Source organism: Schistocerca serialis, chromosome 4 (genome assembly GCF_023864345.2).
Source record: "Schistocerca serialis cubense isolate TAMUIC-IGC-003099 chromosome 4, iqSchSeri2.2, whole genome shotgun sequence".
NCBI lineage: Eukaryota > Metazoa > Arthropoda > Insecta > Orthoptera > Acrididae > Schistocerca > Schistocerca serialis.
The window spans coordinates 69446356-69463174 of record NC_064641.1 but is presented as its reverse complement, the minus strand read 5'-3'; the positions used below and the strand labels follow the sequence as shown (position 1 = coordinate 69463174).

At 42.4% G+C, this 16819-nt stretch overlaps 1 protein-coding gene across 3 annotated transcripts in view; it reads right to left on the bottom strand.

Moving 5' to 3' along the window:
* LOC126473254 (zinc finger protein 501-like) overlaps positions 1 to 14305 on the bottom strand; it is a 54276-nt gene extending 39971 nt beyond the window's left edge. The window contains exons 1-2 of one of the 3 annotated variants that reach the window (XM_050100184.1): positions 14223 to 14272; positions 8409 to 8470 (exon numbers count right to left, since the gene is read on the bottom strand). The gene's annotated coding sequence lies outside the window, so the exon portion shown is untranslated. Of the gene's footprint in view, positions 1 to 8408; positions 8471 to 14222 lie in introns of all 3 variants that reach the window. The other 2 variants (XM_050100183.1, XM_050100181.1) reach the window with 2 other exon arrangements.
* Between the last annotated feature and the right edge of the window lie 2514 nt (positions 14306 to 16819).

Here is a 16819-nt window from a genome sequence, read left to right as displayed (position 1 = left end):
ACAAGGCCCCCGGAGTAGACAATATTCCAGTGGAACTACTGACGGCCGTGGGAGAGCCAGTCCTGACAAAACTGTACCATCTGGTGAGCAAGATATATGAAACAGGCGAAATACCCTCAGACTTCAAGAAGAATATAATAATTCCAATCCCAAAGAAAGCAGGTGTTGACAGATGTGAAAATTACCGAACTATCAGCTTAATAAGTCACAGCTGCAAAATACTAACACGAATTCTTTACAGACGAATGGAAAAACTAGTAGAAGCCAACCTCGGGGAAGATCAGTTTGGATTCCGTAGAAACACTGGAACACGTGAGGCAATACTGACCTTACGACTTATCTTAGAAGAAAGATTAAGGAAAGGTAAACCTACGTTTCTAGCATTTGTAGACTTAGAGAAAGCTTTTGACAATGTTGACTGGAATACTCTCTTTCAAATTCTAAAGGTGGCAGGGGTAAAATACAGGGAGCGAAAGGCTATTTACAATTTGTACAGAAACCAGATGGCAGTTATAAGAGTCGAGGGACATGAAAGGGAAGCAGTGGTTGGGAAGGGAGTAAGACAGGGTTGTAGCCTCTCCCCGATGTTGTTCAATCTGTATATTGAGCAAGCAGTAAAGGAAACAAAAGAAAAATTCGGAGTAGGTATTAAAATTCATGGAGAAGAAATAAAAACTTTGAGGTTCGCCGATGACATTGTAATTCTGTCAGAGACAGCAAAGGACTTGGAAGAGCAGTTGAATGGAATGGACAGTGTCTTGAAAGGAGGATATAAGATGAACATCAACAAAAGCAAAACAAGGATAATGGAATGTAGTCTAAGTCGGGTGGTGCTGAGGGAATTAGATTAGGAAATGAGGCACTTAAAGTAGTAAAGGAGTTTTGCTATTTGGGGAGCAAAATAACTGATGATGGTCGAAGTAGAGAGGATATAAAATGTAGACTGGCAATGGCAAGGAAAGCGTTTCTGAAGAAGAGAAATTTGTTAACATCCAGTATTGATTTAAGTGTCAGGAAGTAATTTCTGAAAGTATTCGTATGGAGTGTAGCCATGTATGGAAGTGAAACATGGACGATAAATAGTTTAGACAAGAAGAGAATAGAAGCTTTCGAAATGTGGTGCTACAGAAGAATGCTGAAGATTAGATGGGTAGATCATGTAACTAATGAGGAAGTATTGAATAGGATTGGGGAGAAGAGAAGTTTGTGGCACAACTTGACCAGAAGAAGGGATCGGTTGGTAGGGCATGTTCTGAGGCATCAAGGGATCACCAATTTAGTATTGGAGGGCAGCGTGGAGGGTAAAAATCGTAGAGGGAGACCACGAGATGAATACACTAAGCAGATTCAGAAGGATGTAGGTTGCAGTAGGTACTGGGAGATGAAAAAGCTTGCACAGGATAGAGCGGCATGGAGAGCTGCATCAAACCAGTCTCAGGACTGAAGACCACAACAACAACACATACTTCGTTATTGGCTTACCCATATTTGGAGACTTGTTTTTACAGTTCTTATTATCCTCCATATTACATGAGAAACATAGCTTGTGGATTATCCGTACATATTGGCATTTTTGAGACTTACTCGGATATCATCGATGACAAATATGCTCTAATGTATCCAGTTTGTACCTTTACGTCATGCAAGTCTTGTTAGTAATACTGCTGCTAATTTTGTTGTTTAGGGCCTCATGGTGGCGTATTATATCACTGAAAAAGTAGTGTGGAAAATAAATTGTAGATGAAATTACAGCTGACTGTTCTTGATACTTTCTCCATGTTCACATGCAGGTGCCATCTCAGTTTATTATCCATCTAGATGCCTAAGAATTTCGTACACAGAGCCTCACTCAGAGTGTGCCAATTGACCTCTACTTCTGTTGTCTGCAAATCAGTTTTATTTGCTTGAAATTGCATTATACCAATCTTTGTAAGATCAGATGTTAAATTTTAAGACAAATATTGACATTTCAAAAGTGTTCTTCAATGTCTCAAGTAAGTTATTTACACAGGCCAAGAACAGGAGGAGCCAATTGCCAAATATTGTGGAAAAACAATATTTAAAGATGTCCACTTTGAATTCAGTCTTATTTCTATTGTAGCACTTGTCAATGTGACCCTCTGTTTTGTATTGTTAATACATAACTCCACCATTTAATGCCGTATCATTTTAGTTTCCCTAATGGAATTTATGATCTACATAATCACAGAATTTGGTAAGATCACATAAAATGGCAACAGCACAGCTTTTCTTGTTTTATTAAACTAGAACTGAGTTTTTGTGGATATCTACTAGTTCCTCTGTATAGAAGCTGTTATAGAAGCTGAACTGAGCTGCTGTTGACAGATTGTCAGAGAAGTGGTTCAATGCTCTGTTGTGATACCTTCTCAAAGCTGTTAGATTGCATGGAAAGGAGAGAGATGGGTCTATAACAAGAGGTCACTTGTTTATCTCCACTTTTATAAATGAGTGTACTACCACATACTTCAATATTTCAAGACCTATACCTTGACCCACCATCTGGTTGCAAAGGTAACTCAGACAAGGCATTAACAAGTTGGCACAAGACAGTGCCATCTCTGGCAGTCAGTAATTTTACTCCTGATGACAATGGTAGAACTAGCCACAAAAACTCGAGAATTTTATTGGAATTGATATGGCTTCAAAACTGAGAAGATTTTTATCTTGGCACAAGACATTAGTACTTTCTCTGAAATAGAAATTTAAGAGTTAGCCTATTGCTTTTCAGTGACCTAATGATTCTTGTGACTTCTATAATATATGATTTGTCAAAACTGCTGTTTGATGGTGCATTCAATGCCTAACCAAGTCCAATAAATCTGCTTTCTATGTTCACACCCCTCCCCCCCCATGTTATCAGCTACTATAGGAACAATTCACTGAATATGGTAGCCAATAATTTGAATTTAATATCATCTCTCACAATGCTAATGTTAGAAAGAAGAGTTTAACAGAGTTTGTTCCATTCTTAATCATGTTCCAAAGCACTTCACATATACAAATTTCAGGACATCATTTCAGCAGTGAAATAGGAATGCTGAATGTGTGTGGCTATAACTTCTACTTCAATGCAGCACAGATATGGAGGAAGTAGAGATTAAGACACAAAGGAATTACGACATGTAGCTGCTAGTGGACACTGATTTATGCCAATGGAGAAAGTTTAAAATTTATGCCACACCGGTATTTGAACCCAGGCCTCCTGCTTAATAGGCAGATGCTCTGACCACTTTTTTTTTATGTACATAATTTTCAACTGACATTTAAAAGTAATAAAACAAACTAAAATTAATTACAGGTTCCTTGGAATTTTAGAAAAAATCCAAGTCTAAACCAGATAGTGATGTTCGTCACTTGATCGTATTTGTTTTTCAAAGATCAAATTGTCTCTCATTTCTTCATGTTCTGAATCGCATCATCGAAAATGGAGTTCACATGACCACTGAGCCATCTGGACACAGTGGTCATTGCAACTGCACAGACTTCCCTAGCATGCCTCTCGTCAGACCCAAATTCTCAACTTACCTGCAAACTACTGATGTAGTGCTCCTGCCCATTATCCTCATTATTCGTAGCGTTTTGCCAAATCCCATAAGAATTCGAATGTGGTGTGAATCTGCACTGACGAGATCATTGGCCAATCTCCCGTTAATTGTATATGTAGAGTCTGCTCTTTTGGACATGTCAGAAAGAACACACACCATTTTGATCATACAGCCACTATCAGTCAAGATACAAAGGAATTATGAAATGTAGCTGCTAGTGGGCACTGATTTACATTAATGGGGAAATTTGAAACACTCCTGCACTGTGCTGATGTTTATCGAACAATTCTTTATTTTTTAATTCTTATATTCCATGTAGGGCTATCTTGCAGTTATACCTGAAATAAGCTTTGAAAAATGTGTTCCGACTCTACCTACATCAAGTGAATCGCTCACTAAATGGATACAAAGGATTTGAAACAAATAGCAAAGAAGGAATACAAATATAGAAACACTGAAATTCTGAGCTCCTGTAATGGGCATTTTGAAACCACAGTGCTAGAAATTCATGGAGAGATCACAGTAATGCATAGAGTTTGCTGGTAATTTAACATTATTCATTAAAATGTGTGATGAACTTTTTTAAAAATTTTATATCCTACATAATAAAATAAACCATGTGGAGATTTCAATTTAACTTGTGGCATCTCTGGCGCAGAGTGTCCTAACTTTGACTCTTATTTCTTTGGACTGCTTTTGTTCTACCTGCTTCTCGGAGTGTAACTTCTTGTTCTTCCACGTTTGATCGTTTTGTCTCAGTGATTAATAAATCTACTTAGTGTGTGTTATTACTGACCAACCATATGTGATAACCACAGTGGTGACCCCAACACCATCATCATCATCGTCTCATTGCAAGTTTTTTGTGCTTGTTTTCGTCATTTATGAACTTCATGTGCCAGCCCACATTGCTTCCACCCCAATGGATCTACCAGTGTCTTTCGGTGCAAGTGCCACATACCCTATTAACCATGCTTGGGAGCTTGGGACCACGAGTGGTCAAATGTATCTAATGCGACTTTGGTTAAAAGTGAACAATTACTTATGCCCGGCCATGCCGACGGCCACCTAACCTTAACCAGCTCAACATGGCCACCGTCTAGTGTGGCAGCACAACAGCCACAACATTAACAGTGCACGCCGCCTAATGACATTGTGGATGACCTTCCAGTTAAAGACATTGCGGTTTATCCTTCATCAACGCCTTTATCTTCAGAATGGTTTGACGTGCCGAAGAAGATCCAGAACCGCGAATCAAACATTTCTATGCACAGGATTGCACATTCTTGCAGTTCCCAGGTCAGCCTCCCCATGGCTGCACTTCGACCGCCTTCCGCCCACTGTTGCAACGGCCCTGGCTGTTATACCCATGCCGTGTTCTTTGTCAGGCCTGCTGTTTGGACACACCATGGCGACTTTTATGCCCACCACCTCTACACCGTGTGCTGCATGCGGCCGCCGCCCCACGCAGACCTCGGGCAATGTACCATTCACCGCTATTGCACTTCCAGTGTCTGAGGCATCCTGCTCTGATTGCACATATCTCCGACTGCTGGTGCTGCCTCAACATGTATTACCTGGCAGGTTTCCCAAGCTACCTGCTCATCCGAACCTCAACAGAAACTTGCACAAGTATTAGACAGCAAAAGCACTACTCATCAAGTGCTTTTGTCGCCCTCCAGCGGAGACCATCCACCACATTATTCACAACGAGCTTCTCAACAACCGCACTCCTTCCCAGCTTTGGCGGCAGCTATGTGTATTAACTGACGATCAAGCCTTACCTGATGTCGCATTTTGGACCCTGTGGATGGTAAAAAAGCCTTCAGATCTGCAAATCCATCTACTGTCTCACGTCACCGATCTACTTGAGGTTTGTTTATGCATGGCAGATCGGGCTTACACTATCATTTGTCACCGACACAGCCTGTCATGGATGACATCTCCATCACCCTCAGGTGGCACACCTGTACCTTCGGTTCTGCGCCCTGCCGGCAGAGACCAGCGCACTCGCATTAGGGCCTCAGCTGCCAGTCAAGAGCTGCCACCTAGCAGTCTAGAGAAGGTACTGCCTACAGCTTCCTGACGGCTGCTGACCTCGCTTGAGCAGCAACCCGATTGGTTACCGGCCCCAAGGCAATCAGCTGTGGCCCCCTCTCACTCCGCACTGCCCTGCTTACTGGCCTATCCGCTGTGCTGGTTCCATGCTACTTGCGGGGATGCCACCCGCAACTTTTGTGCGCCTTGCGCGATACCCAAACAATTCTGGCGGGCATGTTTAGGTGCCACATCCCGCCATGTTCCTTCACGGCGCCTACTGTCCGACACTGCACCACTCGCTTCAGTGACGCGATGTCTCTATGCCACAGACACATCATCAGGCATTCGCTTTCTCGTCAACAGTTAGCGTTATGCCGGCCAAGCATGCTGGTGACACTTTAACCTACTACCTTCTCCTTGATCGCTGATAATCATTCTCCTATTGCAGTCCATGGCTCCATCATAATGTCGCTTCCCCTATCACCTGTCCAAACCTTCCCTTGGACTTTCCATGCTGCTGATGTGGATGAACCTGTGATCGGGCTTGGATTTTCTACATTGTTATGACCTTTCACCAGACCTGCAAGCCACCATCTGACTCTACTGTTCCGTGCTCGCGTGAGTTCAGGACGACTTTGCTCTTTGCCTCCTTGGCTACGCTTTCCACATGTGCATCCCTGCTTAAGCACATTACTGCACGGTTCACTGACCTGTCAGACGTGCGCTCACAAATCAACAAACTCCGCATCCAGAATGCTGCTTTATGCACCCGCATTGCCTCTACCTCTGCTGAGTTGTCAATACATCGTCTATCTGCAGAACTGCAACGAGGCAACCCAACATACGCCTCTACCACGCCTTCTCACCAACCTGCTCCTGTGTCTAGCATTCAACCGCTTGCTGTTGTTTTCGCATCGCTGCGGGCGAATCTCCAAGATGCACCTGCATGCGCCCCTCCTGATTCTTCGCACCGGGTCACTCCTTCACCATGCCTTCCATCATCTACTAGAGCCAATGCCCCACCTATGCCGCCTCGGTTTACCAAGGTCAGTGAAGCAACTTTGCCTGCGGATCTCTTCTTGACCCCTCTTGCTGACCACCCTTCGCGAGTATCGGCCATCAGTAATGGCACTTTTTGTAGGATTTTGCACCAACAACGGTCCACCTGTTATAAGCCCAGGCGCCTTAACACTTCCAAACTTCTGCGCGCCAAGGCAATCATTCAGGATCTGTTGGTTTTGGGCGTCCTCCACCCCTCCGATAGCAACTGGTCTTCAGCCATTCACCTTGTTCCTAAAAACGACGGCACCTTACGCATGTGCAGGGACTACAGGTCCCTTAACACTTGCATCACTATTGATATCTACCCAATTCCTCATATACAGGATTTCACGCAATTACTATATGGTTTTAATTTTTTTCTCTGTTGCAGATTGTTCCAAGGCATATCATCAGATCCCTGTGCATGCACCAGGCATTCCTAAGACGGCTATCATCACACCCTTCGGCCTATTTGAATATTGTTACACACCTTATGGATTGAAAAATGCTGCGCAAACATGGCAGCAGTTCATTGACCCCATTCTGCTCCCTTTGCCATTTGCTTACGCTTACTTAGATGATACAGTGATCTTTTCTTCCTCCGCTGAGGAGTATCAAGTTCACCTTGATGCCATTCATTCGGTCCTTACTGCCAACCGTGTCGTGATCAACCATGGTAAATCTCTACTGTGTTCCACATCAGTGACCTTCCTAGGCCATACCGTCTCCGCCGACGGCCTCTGACCGATAAGTTCTCATGCCGAAATCATACTTGATATCCCTCTCCCCAAGGATTAAGCCCAGCTCCGTCATTTTCTGAGTATCGCTAATTTTTATTGCCACCATATTCCTCAGGGTGCCTCCAACCAACTGGCCCTCACCAATGCCCTCTTTGGCAAGAACACCACTGGGAAATGGAAGTTGGAGTGGACCAAACCCATGCTCGATGCATTTTGTAACCTTAAAACTGTCATCGCCAATGCCGTCACACTCGCCCACCATAATCCTGAGGCCCATGTCTCAATCGCTACAGATGCCAGTGACTCAGCTGTGGGCGCTGTTTTACACCAGCACACCGGTGATTCCACCCAATCCCTCCACTTCTTTTCCAAGAAACTAACTAAGAGCCAGTGTAAATGGTCAGCTTTTGACCATGAGTTCCTCGCAGTGTACGAGGCAATTTTCCACAGTGACCTGAAGGGGCGACCTATCTTGATCTACAGGGTGGAAAGTATTTAAACCGACAAACTCTGGGAGGTTGTAGGGGACATCAAAACAAATATTTTTCCCTAATGTCATTTTCTCATATGAGGATTCTTTAAACCAATGGAGGCTGTATTACGATCTTCAGTTGTAGGCAACTGCTGTCCACCAGTGTAGTACTGCATTGTCTCTGTTTATTAATGGAGTGATTCACCTGGAGTTAGTACACTGATATGGTTGGTGCATACTACGTAGCGCACTACAACAGATAAGCTACACAACGGGTTTATCAACAACAATATCCTAATCCCCGTATCCCGCATCATACGACCTTTGCTGCTGTGTACCAACAGCTGTGTGAGACTGGGTCATTTAGAAGATTACCTGGAAAGGGACGCCGTCACATGATAAGAACGCTGCAATATGAGGAAGCTGTCTTGCAGCATGTGGAGCGGGATCCTTCCATCAGCACTCGTGCAATTGCACGTAACGTGGGGACGAATCAGACAAATGTAAGAACAGTCCTTCGAGAGCAATTGTTATGTCCATTTCACTTACAGCGTGTCCACAACCTGGAACCAGCTGATTATCCACCCAGAGCACAGTTCTCGCAGTGGTACCTGGAACAGTGTGAGATGCATCCTATATTTCCATTCTCTGTGTTGTTTACCGATGAAGCAACGTTCGGGCGTGATGGAGTCTTCAACATGCACAATTCGCATGTTTGGAGTGAGGATAATCCATATGCCACAGTTACTAAAGTGCGCGTCATTTACGACAGCGGCCGAGTTTAGGTTAGTTCTGCGCATCTGACATCACAAAACACAGTCAGCCAATGAACAGAGAACGACGTTGACAGAGCTCGACTGCAGTGCAGAGCACGGACGAGTGTCTTCAGTTTTAGAAACGTTCAGTCATAAATAAAGTAATTGAACAAAAGCAATGTCTTGATAGCAGACTTTCTTTTATAGAAAGTTTGGAAAAAGCATTCTTTATACAAATTACTTCACATTCTATTAATTAATTAAACCAAACAAGCAATAAGCCTCCTAATTCAGGCAATAGCAAGGGAAGGTGTTTGTATCATTCTCACTAACGGCTTTTTCGCAATAAAGAACAGCGGTAATTGCTTATTTCCTATTGTACTTCAACGACACGTGAGTAATTCATAGTCATACCGACAGTGTTTGTCGGTATTTTGCATGATATTTTAAAGTCCTCCGGTAGATCAATTGAATGACGAGCTGGGTTAGCGTAATGGTTAAAGTGTTTCGCTGCTAACCGAAAGGTTCTGAGTTGAAACCTTGTTTGGTGCCTAATATTTTCTTTATTTAAAAACAATATCGAAGTGTCTTACTTCATGAATTTTATTCATTTGAATGTAATTTTTTGAAATTTCTAGTGGCAACTAAAATCAACCATACGGAAAGTATACGCTATGGACTTTTACCTCTGAAAATTCTTCAAAATTTCAAGCAATGGTTTACTACATCTAATGCTATACAAGAACTGCGTTGAACATCGAAACAAAATTAAGTCATTTATGGGGGGAGGAAGGTATCAGTCAAGAAGATGTGTAAAAATCAAATTTTTGGGCAAAATAGTTTTTGTGAAATCAAATGATAATGTGTGTCAAAGCAGTCGAAACACCATATTGTCTGCACAGGCGAGCAGTGCAGTCATGAGAAAATCGGGCACAGCACGGAATGCGGGGAGCACGTCTCTGTAGCAGTGAAAGGGTTAATGCGGCCGTGGTGGCTTTTATTTCATAAACTGTGCGCTCCTCCCTAAACATAAGTTTGCGAACTATACTATGGCGCTGCTTCTCTTGGTGCGTGCAACTGGCAACGCAACAATCTCCCTCGTCTGGGAGGGCATGCGCGAACCGCCAAGATAAAAGAATTGAACTATAGTGCTCATCAAGTGCGGTTCTTCATTAATGTGTGGGTCGGTGTTGTTGGGGACTGTTTAATTGGGCCGTATCTGCTACCTAGGCCATTAAATGGCAGGCACTATTACAATTTTCTCGCCAGAGCATTGCCGAAATTTGTGGAAGACGTCCCACTCCCTACAAGACAACGCATGTGGTTCAAACATGACAGAGCACCGGCACATTTCAGTCATCGTGTACATCAATTCCTGGACCGACGGTTCCCAGAAATGTGGATTGGCAGAGGTGGTCCTGTACCAAGGCCTGCTCGATCCCCAGATATGTCCTCTCTTGAACTTTTTTTGTGTGGGGAGAGAAGCACAACATTGTTTACGCAAACTCCTGTTGCATCAGAAGAGGATCTGGTTGCCCGTGTCAGAACATGATCCGACAGTGTAACCTTTTTTTACATGTCAATGGAGGCATTTTTGAAAATCTACTGTAACTGAAATTGGGTTGTGTTAATGTGTTGTCTCTTGGTCATAAAAAAAATAGAAAAGTGACTGTTGGTTTAATTAATTTGCTTCCCGTGAAATCTCCCTCTACTGGTTTAAATACTCCTCATAGGAAAAAATTACATTAGGGAAAAATATTTGTTTTGATGTATCCTACAACATCCCAGAGTTTGTCGGTTTAAATACTTTTCACCCTGTACACAGATCACAAGCCACTCGTAGATGCTACTTGTTATCCTTCCGCCAAGGTGTTTCCGCCAATGGACTACATCTGTCAACATTCTTCAGACAGGTGCTATATTCACGGTGTGGAGAACATTGTGGCGGACTACCTTTCCGGCACCTGCACCACTGAATCTGGAAGAGCTCGCCGGACTTCAGGCCAAATATGATGATATACAGCGAATAACATCAGAAGAGTCATTGCTCTCTGTTCAGCCCCACATACTACAAGGGTTGACGATCCCTGTCCTTTGTGACACCTCCACAGGCACACCCTGCCCCCTGGTCCCTACTGCCCTTTGCAATGGGGTCTTTACTGCCTTGCACAGCTTGGCCAATCGTGGAACGCAAGCTACGACACACGGCTGTTTAAGGAGCGTTTTGTCTGGCCAGGTATGAAGCACAACTGCTGCACTTAGGCCCATGCATGTGTCCCGTGCCAGCGCAGCAAGGTTGGCAGGTACGCTCAACCTCCATTGGGCAAGTCTGACATTCCAACAGGGAGTTTTCGGCACTTCCATATTGACATCATAGGTCCCCACCCTCCTTCCAAGGGTTACAGATACTTCTTATCAATCATCGACTGTGACCCACTGGGTTGAGGTGGTTCCTCTTATCAACATCATGGCTGAGGCCATAGCATGCTCTTTCATCTGGGTGTAGGTTGCTCGTTTCGGCTGTCCCCCGTCTCTCACGACCCACCAGGGATGCCAGTTTCAGTCCATCCTCTTAGCACGACTCTGCGGCGTTGCCAAATTTCACACCACGGCTTACCACCCGCAGGAGAACGACCTGGTCGAACGGTGTCACCGCACATTGAGTTTCTATACGGTGAACCCCCTCCTCTTTCCCACCGAGTTCGTGAACAATTCACTGTCAGCGACTACCGTGGATCTTCCCACTCTGGTTGACCGAGCTCATACGTACATCGCATGCCTCCGCACCCACCTATCTTCATCCACAAGGACCTCGCTTTGTGCGACTTTGTGATGCTGCAGGATGACATTGTGTGAGCAGCCTTGCAGCCGTCTTATTCGGGCCCTCACCATGTACTACATCATGGTACGAACACGTTCATCATCCATCTACATGGACGCCCACAGACTGTGTCTGTTAATCAACTGAAACCAGTGTCGTCACTCACTGACCTGCCTTCGGCCAATATTTCTCCGCCTGCGCAGCCGTTGGAACCACGGGACCCTTGCACCGCAGATCCCGACGCGCCTACTTCTCGCATCAGACGCCGCCTCCAACCGCTGCACTGGCATGAAGATTATGAATTCTTGTGATGAAGCTTTCCTCTGCCGTAGTTGCCGCTACTGGGGGTGGGGGGGGGGGGGGTTGAAAAATGTGTTCAGACTCTACCTAGGGCCTACATCAAGTGAATCGCTCACTAAGTGGATACAAAGGATTTGAAACAAGTAACTTATCAAAGAAAGGATATAAATATAGGAACACTGAAAGTTAGAGATCCTGTAATAAGCATTTTGAAACTACAGTGGTAGAAATTCATGGAAAGATCACAGTAATGCAGAGTGTTTGTTGGTAATTTAAAATTATTCATTAAAATGTGTGATGTACTTTTTAAAAAATTTTATTACCTACTTAATAAAATAAATTATGTGGAGATTTCAATTTAACTTGTGGCATCTCTGGCGCAGAGTGCCCTACCTTTGACATTTCTTTGGACTGCTTTTGTTCTAGCACCTTCTCGTCACGTAACTTGTTCTTCTGTTATGTTTGTTCATTTTGGCTCAGTGATTAACAAATGCATAATCAATACTTAGTGTGTGTTATTACTGACCAACCATACGTGATAACTACAAACTCTTTTAGAAATACCATTCTGAAGCAATACATAGGCCTTTGCCCTCATAAAATTTGTAGTAGTGTACATGTGAACTACCATACACTCAAAGTATACATCCTCACCACAAGACACAGAGAACACAATGTAATGAAACGTTTTACCTACATGTATGTAATTTTTCAGAGTACTAGGAGAAAGCACAGTATAAGGGTTCAAATCAAAATGTTGTTAAAGCTCTCAGAATTTTCCACTGGACACTGTCAATATAAACAGCACTCAAATATGAGTACAGTTATTTGGATTTTGATGTTGCACAGTGCCTCCTCTTTTCACGTCTTAGAATATTTTTTGAATAAACAAATTGAAACGTTCACCCTGCCAGTTCGTTAACTATAATACCGATTTATTTGCATACACCTTTGCATCTAGATCTATACTCTAGAAACCACTTAAGTGTACAGCAGAGGGTAGGTCTCACTGTACCATCCAAGTATGAAATGTGGGAAAAATCAGCGTTTAAATGCCTCTGTGCATGCTGCAATTATTCTAATCTTATCCTCACGATCTGTATGCGAGCAATATTTAGCAGTGTGTCAAGGGACCTATGACAGAATATAGTTAGCAGAGGTTAACTCATTCCACATTGTTGTTGTGGTCTTCAGTCCTGAGACTGGTTTGATGCAGCTCTCCATGCTACTCTATCCTGTGCAAGCTGCTTCATCTCCCAGTAACTACTGCAACCTAAATCCTTCTGAATCTGCTTAGTGTATTCATCTCTTGGTCTCCCTCATCGATTTTTACCCTCCACGCTGCCCTCCAATACTAAATTGGTGATCCCTTGATGCCTCAGAACATGTCCTACCAACCGATCCCTTCTACTAGTCAAGTTGTGCTGCAAATTTCTCTTCTCCCCAATCCTATTCAATACCTCCTAATTAGTTATGTGATTTACCCATCTAATCTTCAGCATTCACTCGTTCCACATCATTACGAAATATCGTATTCATGATCCATGGAACCAGTATTAATCTAATCTAACTCAGCTGAAAATTTATTGTAGAATCTGATAGGTCAAGGAGCTTCCTTCAGTTTTAATGACTTCAGTCATTCTCAATGCCACTAACACAAATATCTCTTACTAATCTCTTCAGTGGTACGAGAAACAATATCGCCTTTACATACACCTAGAATTTCCTCGAGTATTGTGAAAAATCATTTAATAACATTCAGATACAGTAGTCACTGAAGGCTTCAAGTGTTGAGTCTATCGAGTGCAAAACACGTTTCATTCAAAATCTACCTATAGCCTATGTTTTATTTTATATACACATTATTCAGTAGTGTGTTTCTTTAGAAGTTTATCACTGTCACTGTACACCAAGGAGAATTTCTCCCATTATGAACTGTCCTACTGGGCACACACCTAAAAGCACATAGTCAACTATTCTTTCAAACTTTAGCCGTAGTTTCTCTACATGTTCCTGTCCTTAATTAAAAGTTTCAAATTCCTCACAGAGGTATGGCACTATCCTTTCTCTGTCGGGTTTCCTGAACGTTTAAATCTTTCTGCTTGTTTCAGCTGCCCTTTGTGCCATGTAGCAGTAATACGGTCACACAATTGCAAATGATTCACACTTTTTCCTCCTGAAGCGAAACCAGCATTTAATCTTTATAGATTTCGGCTGCTTTATGTTCGTAGTTGTAAACCATCAAATTATAGATAATTCACTGGGCGTCCTAAATAACTTATTCATACAGCCGGGATTCCGATGCATTACGACTAACTTTTCTATAAGAATGTGATGCACTACTGTCGAACTGACTTCTCTACTGTGACATGTACATTCCCGCGCGGTCTCTCTGTTGACGCGACGTCGTACGCAGTCGAACTAGTTTCCGGCAACTAGAGTAGCAGTGACACATAATAAATAAGAAATATTACGGCTTAAACATACCCTTCCCTTCCTACTCCTGTCAACTTCAGTGACACATACCACTTCCAAATACGTCACAGATTTTACTGTTACTTGTTATGATTGTTATGATTACAGTTGCACATCAACTTTGACTTTGGCGTTGTTAAAAAGTTAGAAGTGCTTCAAATGCTTTGAAAACTTGCACTGGTATGTCGCACCAGTTTTCTCCATTCGCACCAGCCAGCTTGCATATAGAAGAAAATCTTATGTTTATCTTTTTATCGTTTCCATGCACTTGTTATAAAGTTATGGTATGTTGGTAGTTTCATTTATATGGTGAGAAATAAATAATTCTTTTTACCAGAACCCACGAATGCCGACGCCGATTTGATAATGAGTACACAGGAATCATTGTAATCATTATTTCAATTTCACTGTGGCAATTTAAATACGTTTTTTAATGAATACTCATCATCGAACGACACCGGTATGGAAATATCGCTTGGAAGTGGAATCCCAATTTACTACAGCAAATGTTAGCACTGAGATGGCATTATATCATTACGTTTTGGGATTGTCTGGTAGTGAAGTTAAAAACTGCAAACCGAAATAGACAACAAAGAACCCATCTACTTTGCTCCGAGAGACGCGTGGTCTTACTGGAACGAGAGGAACCGGTGATTTCTTAAGAACTATATTTCTCCAACAGCTACCAACCAATGAGCACTCTATACTAGCAGCTACTCAAAATATAAATCTCGAAGTAGTGGCTTCTACGGCCGACAAAATTGTAGAGATTACGGTTATTATTCAGGTGGTGTATACTGTGGAAACTATTTCGTCTCTATCTAAGGATGACAGATTTTCCCGCATGGAAAGACAGATTTCGAAACTAACGACCCAGATTCAGAAAGTGCGAACTGGGACACGATAGAGAAGCAGATCGATATCATCGCAGCGCGCACAGGAACATTCCGTATTTGATATCATTATAAACAGAACGTGAAGAAATGCACACCACCACGTTCATTAATTTCTCAACAGTCTGCGAACGCTCAGACGGAAAACTAGTACGCTACTCACTTGTCGCAGCACAGGGCGAGGAAGGTGAATCATCTCACCGTCAGTCCAAAAGGGATCGCAACACTCATCGATTTTTGGTCGTTTCCAGAGCAGACCTTTCCTTATTGCCAGCAATAGTATTAGATCACAAAAACCTTCAGAAACGGCAACTCTCTGTTGCCACCAGTTCCATAATACATGTCTATGGTGAAAGACTACTGAACTTCGAAACAGGCCTTCGACGAAAATTTTCCATGGCCATTTCTTCTTGTAGATGTTCGCCGAACAGTTTTTTGTGCCAGTTGTGACGTACAATTTATATATATATATACACTGTGGGCACCGAAAATTTATATATATATATATATATATATATATATATATATATATATATATATATATATATATAAATTTTCGGTGCCCACAGTGTCACGTCTTTCAGTGTCACACAAATTTTTATTTTTAAAGGAGATCACTTAAGACTATTTCCATGGGTTCGCCCCTCAAATTTCTCGCTCATATCACAAAATTGTCGTCTGATGTAGTACAAACTGAAAAAATAAATTCCTTTTAAAGCACAGTTTCGTATATAATTTATATTCAAAACCTTACACCTGTGTCACAGAACAAATCCTACATCGAGAATACTTTACACAAGTTTAAGGGAAAAAATGCTTCCGATAATTATTACAGTATTTAAAGAACATCAAAATATAAACAGTACATGAGACTATGTCAATCAATTCAACTGTAAAAAGCTAAGGAACATATTATTAGCAAAATGAGAAATATGCAAAAGTGAAATCAGAATGGCTGAAAGAGAGCACAGTAACATGAGCCATAAACGAATAAGAGCTAAGCAACTAAGCAAATAAGAGAATAGGCAAAAATGAGATGCCAACAAAATGAGAGATGGCCGAACTCCGTCGGCACTTATATACGGTTGCGCTCGTGACGGCAACTCGCGGCCCGTACGCAACACGCGCGCCTGCTATCGCAATGCACTCTTAGCGCTCGCGGCGGCGTCTAGCGGCTCGTACGCAAGTTGTGCGATTGCTGTCGCAGGTCGACCCTTAATCTATGCTGTTACACAGTGTCGTTACTTGATATTAAGTCATAAAAGTTGCTCTATCTGTAGACGTACCTGCTGATAGTTTAGTGTTTTTGATCGACCCACAGAATGAATATCGAGATTTTCTAAAGAGATATCCTGTCATTCTCATGGAGAAATCTGATAACAATTTTTCTGAAATTAATGTGCAACATACAATCACAATGACAGTACCTCCACTGCATGCACAAGCCACAAATCACCTAAAAAATTGACGAAACCAAAATTTGAATTTCAGAAGATGATCAACATGCCATATGTCATCTTCCAAAAGGTTCTTGTCAGTTTCCCTTCATCTCATTCCAAAGGAAGATTGAACTTGATGTCCCGTGGAGCTATAGAGTTTTAAACGCTATCACAGACCCAGACCGCTATCCAATACAGTATTTACAAGATTTCAACTGTAAACTGCACAACAGAAATATATTCTCTAAAACTAACCATATATGGGCTTATCACCATA